Source organism: Patagioenas fasciata, chromosome 11, assembly GCF_037038585.1.
Source record: "Patagioenas fasciata isolate bPatFas1 chromosome 11, bPatFas1.hap1, whole genome shotgun sequence".
In the NCBI taxonomy this organism is placed as follows: Eukaryota; Metazoa; Chordata; class Aves; order Columbiformes; family Columbidae; genus Patagioenas; species Patagioenas fasciata.
The window spans coordinates 14,756,005-14,765,156 of record NC_092530.1 but is presented as its reverse complement, the minus strand read 5'-3'; positions in this window follow the sequence as shown (position 1 = coordinate 14,765,156).

The following is a 9,152-nucleotide window of genomic DNA, read 5'->3' as shown; positions in this document are numbered from 1 at the left end:
ACTCCAAATGAATGAGAAGAAAGAAAAACAGGATTTATAGAGTTGTTATTTATAAAGTAGGCTTGTGCTTTATATTATTACCATAAATTTCAAGGAAGTCTGTGATCTTACAATCTTACAAGCTGTATTATCAAAATCTGTTTTCCAACGGTAGATTTGCAGAAGTTCACAGAATTAACAGCAAGGCCGGGCACCAAACCTGCAGATCCATGACTTAAGTTTGCTGTAACTGTTCTTTGGGGAACTTTACAGCTGTTCTCACATCAGCAAAACAGATGGGAATGTTCCTATTTTCAACAAAGAAAGTGAGTATATAGTGCACTCGCTTCCACAGAGAGCAAAGGTTCCCTTTAATTGGCTCACTATATTCTCATTTCCATAATTAATTCTGTTAATTGAGAGGCTGAAGTTTAATCTTACAAACCCTTTTTTTTTGTCTAAACCAAAGAATGATGTCTTCAACAATTCATCAAGACAGGCATGGATATTGCTGAGCGAACCAGAAGCTTCTACAAATGGTATAAGGTCTCCTTTCATCCAAGGCCTGCAATATAATGAAGGAATGAACTCTAATCCTCTACAAACTCACTTATTTTAAATATTACCTTGCCATGAAATAGATTCATCATCAAACTTAATCATTCTAGTCACCAACACCCATGATTTGAAATGGGTCCTGCTCTTAAGTTGAACATCAAAGAGAGAATATCAAGTAATTTCTAACTGTAAACAAATAGAAGGAGCAAAACTACTTCTTTAAAATACATTTAATTTGAAAAGATCTTTTCCTTTTCAGGAGAATTCATATCCTGAAATTCTTCTCCTCACTCTCTAAGAAAGTTCCTTTGAAAGTGGTACTGTCCTTAAATGAGGTCACCGTGTATGACTCCCTTGAGTAGTAGAAAAGCACAAAGATCAAAAAATTACAAATAATTGCTCTAGGAATCCTAAAAAAAAAAAAAAAAAAGTCTATTTTGTACATAAAGTGCTATTAATTTTTCTTTCCCTGTCAGGAACATATACAAATTGAATATATTTTTAAAAAATTATGTAAATGTTAAATAATCATAAACAACACTGCATCCATCCTGTCTTGGGTGACACTTTATTCTCAGAAAGTGACAAAGTGTGTAATTTTTTTAATCTCATGCTCTGTTAAGGGCTTCTGTGCCATAAAATACCCAAAGGGATTCCACTGACAAAATATGCCCCTGACTGAGAAAATACCTAGGTACATAACATAGCCATCAAAAATATAATTTAACATATGGATCAACACACAGTTCCTTACATTTATCACTACTTATTTTATCTCTAAAGCTATAGAATTTTATAACTTCTCTTTGTTTTATCCAAATTTCCCAAAGCATTGGTGCACTTCATACCACTAAAGTTGATAAATGACATCTATTTACTAAATAGTACTACTGACCTACTTTTACTTTAAAAAGCAATCTCTTACTGAATTTCAAACCTCACATGAGGCAGGCTCCACTGAGAAATGTAAAGGAATCCAGCTTTGCCAGGCTGCCAATAAAGTATATTTGATTTTGGACAGTGAAAGCTGTAAACAAGATAACTTGTTTCTCATTGCTTTTATCCCACTCAATACACTATTTTTTGTTAATTTTACCAATACACCCAGTGTTGAATATATATTTTTTCAACTGAAAAGTAAAAAAAAAAAAAAAACAAAACAAAACACAAAAATGGGTAAAGCAGTAGGGCTGGGGAAACTTCAGTTAGGAAATTATCCTTGAGTACAGTTCAACGTTATCAAATTCTTATTGATTTCAAATTGTCAGAGGTTGACAAACAGACAAAATCTCTCTCTCTTGCCTTCTGATTTCATTACTTAATGTACTAGCCTGAATGACAGTTTTCTAATGTACTTACTTGCTGCCATGATGCTGCTGGATACAACAAATACATTCCAGACTTTTAAAAATGGAGCCATAGTGGAAAATGGCATGTGCTAATGATAATACTTATTTATTAAATGATATTTGTTATAATTATTTGAAAGAAGATATCTTAAACTGTGAGTCAAGCAAAAAATATGTTTTAATTTTGATGTGATCTTGCAACCACATTCTCTCTAATTCTAGACTAAAAGTGGTATTTTTTCTTAGTGAAGGCAAAATGTATCAGCTTGTCTACCACTGGTAGATATTCCACAAGCAGTTTGGTCATACTTTATGCAACATATTTCAGTGACAACTGCATCGAAGAAGTAGACATAGTTCTATGTGGCTTTGGTCCCCTATTGACACTTCCATTGAGACTGCTTGTCATTACAAACAAAGAATTAAGTGCCATATATTTTTGTGTGCTAACATTAACTCAACACACACATCCAACATTCATTAGCAAACTTCATTGGATTTCAATGTATTTTCTATTAAAATCCACAGATGACATACTTTTATCATTCTTAGTTCAACACTACAGAGCTTACTTTTTCATGCATGAATAGAAAAGTAACTATTACTTTAGTGATCCAGTTATGTTCTTTAAAGAATGATTGCTTCAGCAAATAGAAGTTTATACTGTGATATCAAGTGAAAAGATAAGCAAAACATAAGTACTAAGGATGACAAATTTAAAATGCTGATATGTTGGGCTGAATAAGCAACTGAACTGCACAGAGTAACAGCGTGGTGCACGCATGCGGTTTTCAGTTTCTGTAAATCAGACAGCTATTTTTGCTGAGCACATTCTTAACATTGTTAATATTCATACCTCAATGTGAAAATTCATAGGACTATAACCATGCTGAATTTTTGCTCAGTATTTTTCTAAACAGAAAGAACATTCATAACAATTTATTACAGTTCACAAAAAAAAAAAAGAAAAAAAAAATCAGTCAGTAGATGACCAATATTAAGGAAAGGAGTAACAAAGTAAAATATTTAGGAGTTTTTTAGTCTGTCCAGCATTGAAGAGGTAAATAAAAGAGACTGATAATTTTTAATTTAATAAAAATAATAATAATTTAATAAAAAAGCAAAATAAAACACCTGGATTCTTTAAAGACAACATTAATCTAGAGTTTTCATCGTGGTGGCAATAATCTAGAAAGTTCTTCATATTTAGTAAACGTAGACCAGCATATTTCATGAAAATAAGGAAAACTGTTTCATGAAAAAATAAGCATAAATGAAGATACAAATGTCTCAGAAGTTTAAAAACATTGACAAATAACTGACATCTTAACATATAATCTGTGTCATGTGAGAACAAAGACCTTATGATACAACTTTAAAGAACAAATCTTAAATAAAAAGTGATAAATTCCCGAGATGGTAGGTTTGACAGCCACTGCTGTCGGGTCTGACACTACATAAATTACTGTAATCCAAAATGAAAAGGGTATCATTCAATCTTCTATTACCTAAAAGACCTTGAAGTATTATTAGTTCCTTAACCATATCTACAAGTTACTCCTACTGTCTCCTATAGGAAGCGATGACTGATCTCGCCTTTAAAAAAAACAAACCCAACATGCCAGCTACTTAAACTTCTGCTTGTATTTTATATTGGTAGTCTCAAAACTTCACCTGAAGTTTGCAGAACATTAAAGTCAAGGGCAAACCAGCATGCTGCTTTCTCCAGCAACATCTAGGCAGGAGGCTCAGCCTCCTGTTTCTTGCCAAGAATTGAGAGGATTTGGCATTTATGAACCCTGCAGTGTAGAGTGAAAAAAAACCTACACTCAGCTTTGTGGTATTGCTCGCACATCTATCTGCTACACAGAGATAGGGATGTACATAAAGTATGCACTCCACATTCAAATTATGATTTTCTATACAATGAGGTTTTCTGTGAATGAAGTGGAGAGCAGTGACACCTACGTCCGGTACCAACTAGTTTTCTCCCCTCTGCCCCTTAAAAGATCAATCCAAGCAGTGCTGAAATCAGAGAGTCAAGACCATTGATTCCTCTCTGGGAACATATTTTAAATGAATGACACCCTACTACTGCTTAGCGATAGTGGGCTTTGACTAGGGGATAATCCAGCCCTGTGGGTTCACCAGTGGGCAGTACAAACTAAATACCTTACTCCAAACACATTCCACAGAGGCTAGTGATTTGTGTTCATTTTGTAGCACACCTCATAATAACTATCTCTCAGTACATAAATCTGTTACACGTAATCACGTGCAAGTCCCTTCAGTCCTAGATGATCCTTTGGGATCCTTCCATATGCTTCAACCAGTAAACCCTGAGCCTTCCTGGCCTAGGGATTGCTAGAGGATTAAACTCAGCCTAAATGGCTCTTAGATATACAAAATGCTACTTAGATGTTGAAGACTAGATCCTACACTTTTCTCATGGTTTATTATTATATGCTTTTGTACAGATTCAGTACCCTTTGAAGGTATTATTTCTTCACATTGCAGTCCACTTTTTAAAAGCAAAAAATGTCCTACTTTCTTATATATCATCTACGGTTATATGGGACATGTGATCAGGGGAAAAACAAAAAAAAACAAAACCAAATATATATATATATATATATATGTGTGTGTATATATATATGTATATGACTAGAGACCACAAGAAATTTTGGAAAAAACAGAGATCTTCAGATAAAATTAAACAAAGAAAATTGTTAATTCATCACAACTAAAATTGTAACAAAAAAGGAACAAGTAGACTAAAATAACTTTGACATAAATAATCTAAATACCTATCAGACAGACACAGAAGGGAGGAATATTAGCAACCTGGAAGTATTACTGGGCAAGGACTTCTAACAGAGGCAGTATGAGACACCTAGTAAAGATTTGAAGGAATTGCTCATTTTAAAGTGAAAACACTATAGTAAAAAAAAAGGAAGTTATACTTGACTATTTTCAAGCAGTTCTTAGCTCTGTCTTTTGCAACAGTAGGAGCAAGGCCAGCAACAAAGAATTTATACAGCATGGAAACTACCAGAAATGGGACAGGGTTATGTTCACAAGACAGATCATCCCTGAGTGAAATTTCATGTTACTATCCATTAACCTTTACCATTATTGCCAAGGGGAAGCTAGAAAATATTCCCCTAGGATTTCCCCTACCTTAAAAAAAAAAAAAAATTAAAAAAACCCTAGGTCTGTATGATTTGCAAACTGAATTTAAACCAGGCAGCTGCTGGTAGTTACAGAAGTATTCTTAAAAGCATTTGACAGAAGTTCACTGAAGCACGTTGTAGAGCATTCACAAAGCCTTTGGAGTTACCCCAACGACTATGTCCTCCTAGCAGAAAAGGACAGATAATTGGCGATTTGTTTAGAGGCATCTGGCTGGTAATCCCTAATGTGTCAAAGAAACAGGTGTTAAATGGTACGTGCAAGTAAATTAGACATTGGAAATACTATTAGAGCACCAAAAACATTTCTTACCAGCAAAAAAACTGTTAAAATGATCACTTTTTTTTTCCTCACAAATTGTCTTTAGTTCATTGCTATCTTGACAAGACTGAATAATGCAATCAAAATGTCAATTATAAAGAAGTTCAGTACAGATTTTATTAACAAATCTGAATCTTAAAAAAACATTAAAAAACTATCCACCAACAACAACACCACAGATTTTCCACAAAATCTTTTGTCATTTTCTGTTTTCTTGTGTTATATCAGACAGTATTATCCCACACTTTTCTCAAGCATTGTTGACAAAACCACAATTAACCATTAGGGAAACAAAAGGAAGGTCTTATTTTTAGCCTTCCTTTTTCTATTCTTCTGGAGTAATTTTCTTCTCCTTGTGCTCCTAACATCTGAGCTGCCTTCTGCTTTCCCTTTGCTCTGGAGTTGCTGTATTTTTGTGCTCCCTGCTATTGTCGGTGTTCTCTGCTCCACTCCCAGGGACTCCCCAGCATCTGATTTTCCCTAATCACCAGAACATCATCCATAAAAGCTCATTCTCTCCCAAAATAATTTTGTAGATCTTCTTGAGGAAAGGCACATTGAAGGGTGCTAGAGCCACAGGTACACTGAAGCAAGAAACCTGACTGAAAGACAGAATTATTCGTCTCCCATCTTTCTGCAACTTAGCATGACCGTTAATTCGCTTAAACAAAAACAAAAAGACTGTGTATGCAGTGTATTTTAGGTGAATAGACTGTGGTTAACATGACATAATATCTTTTGTAAAGATCTAAGAAATAAAATCCCGATTCTGCTCTTAATCATGCAAGTAGCAGCATCAGAGCTAACAATATACTGAGCTCATCTCTTGTATTAATGTCAATGAGAACACAATTAGTGCTCCGCAGAATGTGTCTAAAAATGTCAACTTACATTTCTAGAAGAAAAACATTTAAACAATGGAGCATGTACAGTATAATACACATAAACAGAGCAAGCAGTCCAGAAATTAGGAACAAGCAAGGGAATATTCGTATCTGCCATGTAAGTTCTTTTGGAGATTCTTATGTCTATATTTAGATTTGTATATAGTTTTAAAAAAAATCTTCATATCCAAGTCATAAGAGGCAAACAAAGGTTAAATCTGTTTTCCACTTACAGAACATCAGAAAAAGCACAAGGATAGTTTCCAAATTCTGTTCTTACTGGGGATGTTAAGAGGAAAAAAATGCACCTTCAATTTGTATTCACAGTACTAAGACTTGTCCATAGCGAGTAAAATTGAATGCAAATATGAAAGTGAATTTAAAGCATAAGATTGACTGTCAGGACTTAAACCCTTACTCTGACTGTCATTTTGGGTTGCAAAGGATACATTTACTGGATCTAGACATAACTAAATCTACTGTCTAATTCAGTCTCAGCTTATATGAAAAACAACCTACATGTGGTACAGCACTTCATTTATGCAGAGCCTTGCAAGGGTACTAACAATACAAAAACGGTTTCTATGTTTTTCCTTTGAGGTAATTTTTTTTTTTCCTTTCTTGAGTTGTTCTTTTTATTTTTTACTTGACTTAACATGAAGATGCCTGGAAGCAGTAAAATATTTTATCTTCCTTATTCTACTGTCAGCAGCATTACTCTGACCTTATCAGACAAATTTATGTTGACAATTTTCTCAAACTGTATTCTCTCGTGAGCTATGATAATGTGCATCTTTATATTATCTGGTATAATTCAGAAGTGTGAGGAATTTTTTAATTATTAATTTCGTCCTGTTTTAAAAGTATATATTAAAAATGGAAAGAAATCCCTGGACATATAAATTTGTGTTGCACTTTATGAATAATACCAATAAATAAATATTAATGCTTCTACTTCATTTATATTTCAAGATTAAAATTATGAAGCTTGGGATTCCAAATAATTAAGGCTAAAATTGCCTAGTGCTTCACATTAAAACGTTATAGTACTTTTTTCAGGTTGATAGTGTGACGATCTGCTGCTTACACCACCATAGCACAGTAAGAATGAAATAAAGACACAGCTGACTTTGTGAATCAATGAAAAAGAAATTATGTAATGACATTTCAGTCCTGTTCAAAGGGAGCTTCTGGTGGCACCAGAGATCCACAAACCTTTCAGATGACGAACATTCACCAATTATTTCAACAGTATTTTTGTTATGCAACAAAAGGAGAAAAACATGAATGTGGTTAAAAATGTTCAATAAATTATAAAGCTGCACAAATTCAAGAAAATCACATTTGCAAAAAAGCTTAAAAGCTCTTCCTTAAAACAGCATTAACATGATTTAACTGATGTTAGATAATTCATTTGAACCAACTCAATCTTGTTGCAAAGTCCAATGGAAACTTGGAACAGTTAATTTCACACTTGCTGGCGGGCTGCACTTAGAAATAAAAACTTTGTTCTCACACAAAATATCTGCAATACATAACTGGCAATTTCCATTTCACAATGGGCTCCATCCAGCGATGCACTTCAGTTCAGCCACATCTAAGCACAGAAATAATCCACCTGCTGATAGTAGATTGATTTAAATTCCAAATTAAATGAATGCATGCTCCATGGAAAAGAATCTAACTGAAAAATTATCCAAGGAGATAAATGTGACGAATTCGGTATCCTCACTTCAGAGAGGTCTCTCAAGAGAAGCAGGTGGCCAGGCTCAGGAAACCCAGCCTCTGAGGAAGCACTTGAAACATGACAGTTTCCAGACAACTCTGACATTGCCCCCAGCCACACCCATGGGCACTATCCAAGTGCAGTTCTCAATGGCAAGGTCATGTAGCAACTCCTTGGAAGACTATGAACAGATAATGACCCCTGGATTAGGGAAACACCGCCACTCCTCAATTCCTCCCCAGAAAAAAGCCCTTTGCTAAAGAAACCTGATATAGATTTTACTTATGCCAAGTTTCAAGTACCCGCACAGTGATCTCTGAGTTGCTCATGGGGAAGTATGAGAAACAATTCAGGTCTTGTTCTCAGGAATCAGACTGAAACGTGCAACTTCTGTCTTAGTGAACATCCTTTCTTGCCAACAGCCTACCAGTTCCCCGTTTCCCCATGACAGGCTGTTGTAAACAAGGAGCACCAAAGAAGTGAGCTTCCTAGCTCATAACTTGCCATGTTAGCTTAACTACTCACATATATCAGCTCAGGAAGAATGAGAATTCTGAAATTCAACTTTCTAAGGCTTTTTTTGGTGTTTCAGTTCAGAATAAAAACATTTCCCTTTGGTGTTAATTTTAGGAAAGTTGGTTGAGAATCTGGGATATGTCATGGGGAGTTCCCACTCCAGAGACAATTCTCTCATGAGTACCTTTGTTTCGACTTTTTTTGGTCATGTATTTTAAGTGTTTATAAGGATAATCCCTAAAGAGAGCTTATAGGGATGTTGTGAAGGGGAAACCAAAAGATAAAAAATCAAGCTTTATCGTCCATAGTGTTTGTACTGTTTTTCATATGGAAATCTATGGCCAAAGGATGACCTTCTTTGCGACCCTTGAAAGAGCGATACGAGTGTAGGACTTCACGAGGAGGACCTGAATTGCTCTGTGCAGTTGGGTTTAGCTGACACAGTTACCTGTTTAGAAAGAGAGAGTCAGAACCACTAGAGTAAAAATGACCTTTATGATAGATGTTTTACTTTGCACATAAAACCTCTTGAGTGAAGGAAAACTCCTTTGCTGTGTCTCAGCAGAGGTCTTGTCCCCTTGCTCTCTAGGTACTACTGGTGGAAAAAGACTTTGAGATTAAGGAGAC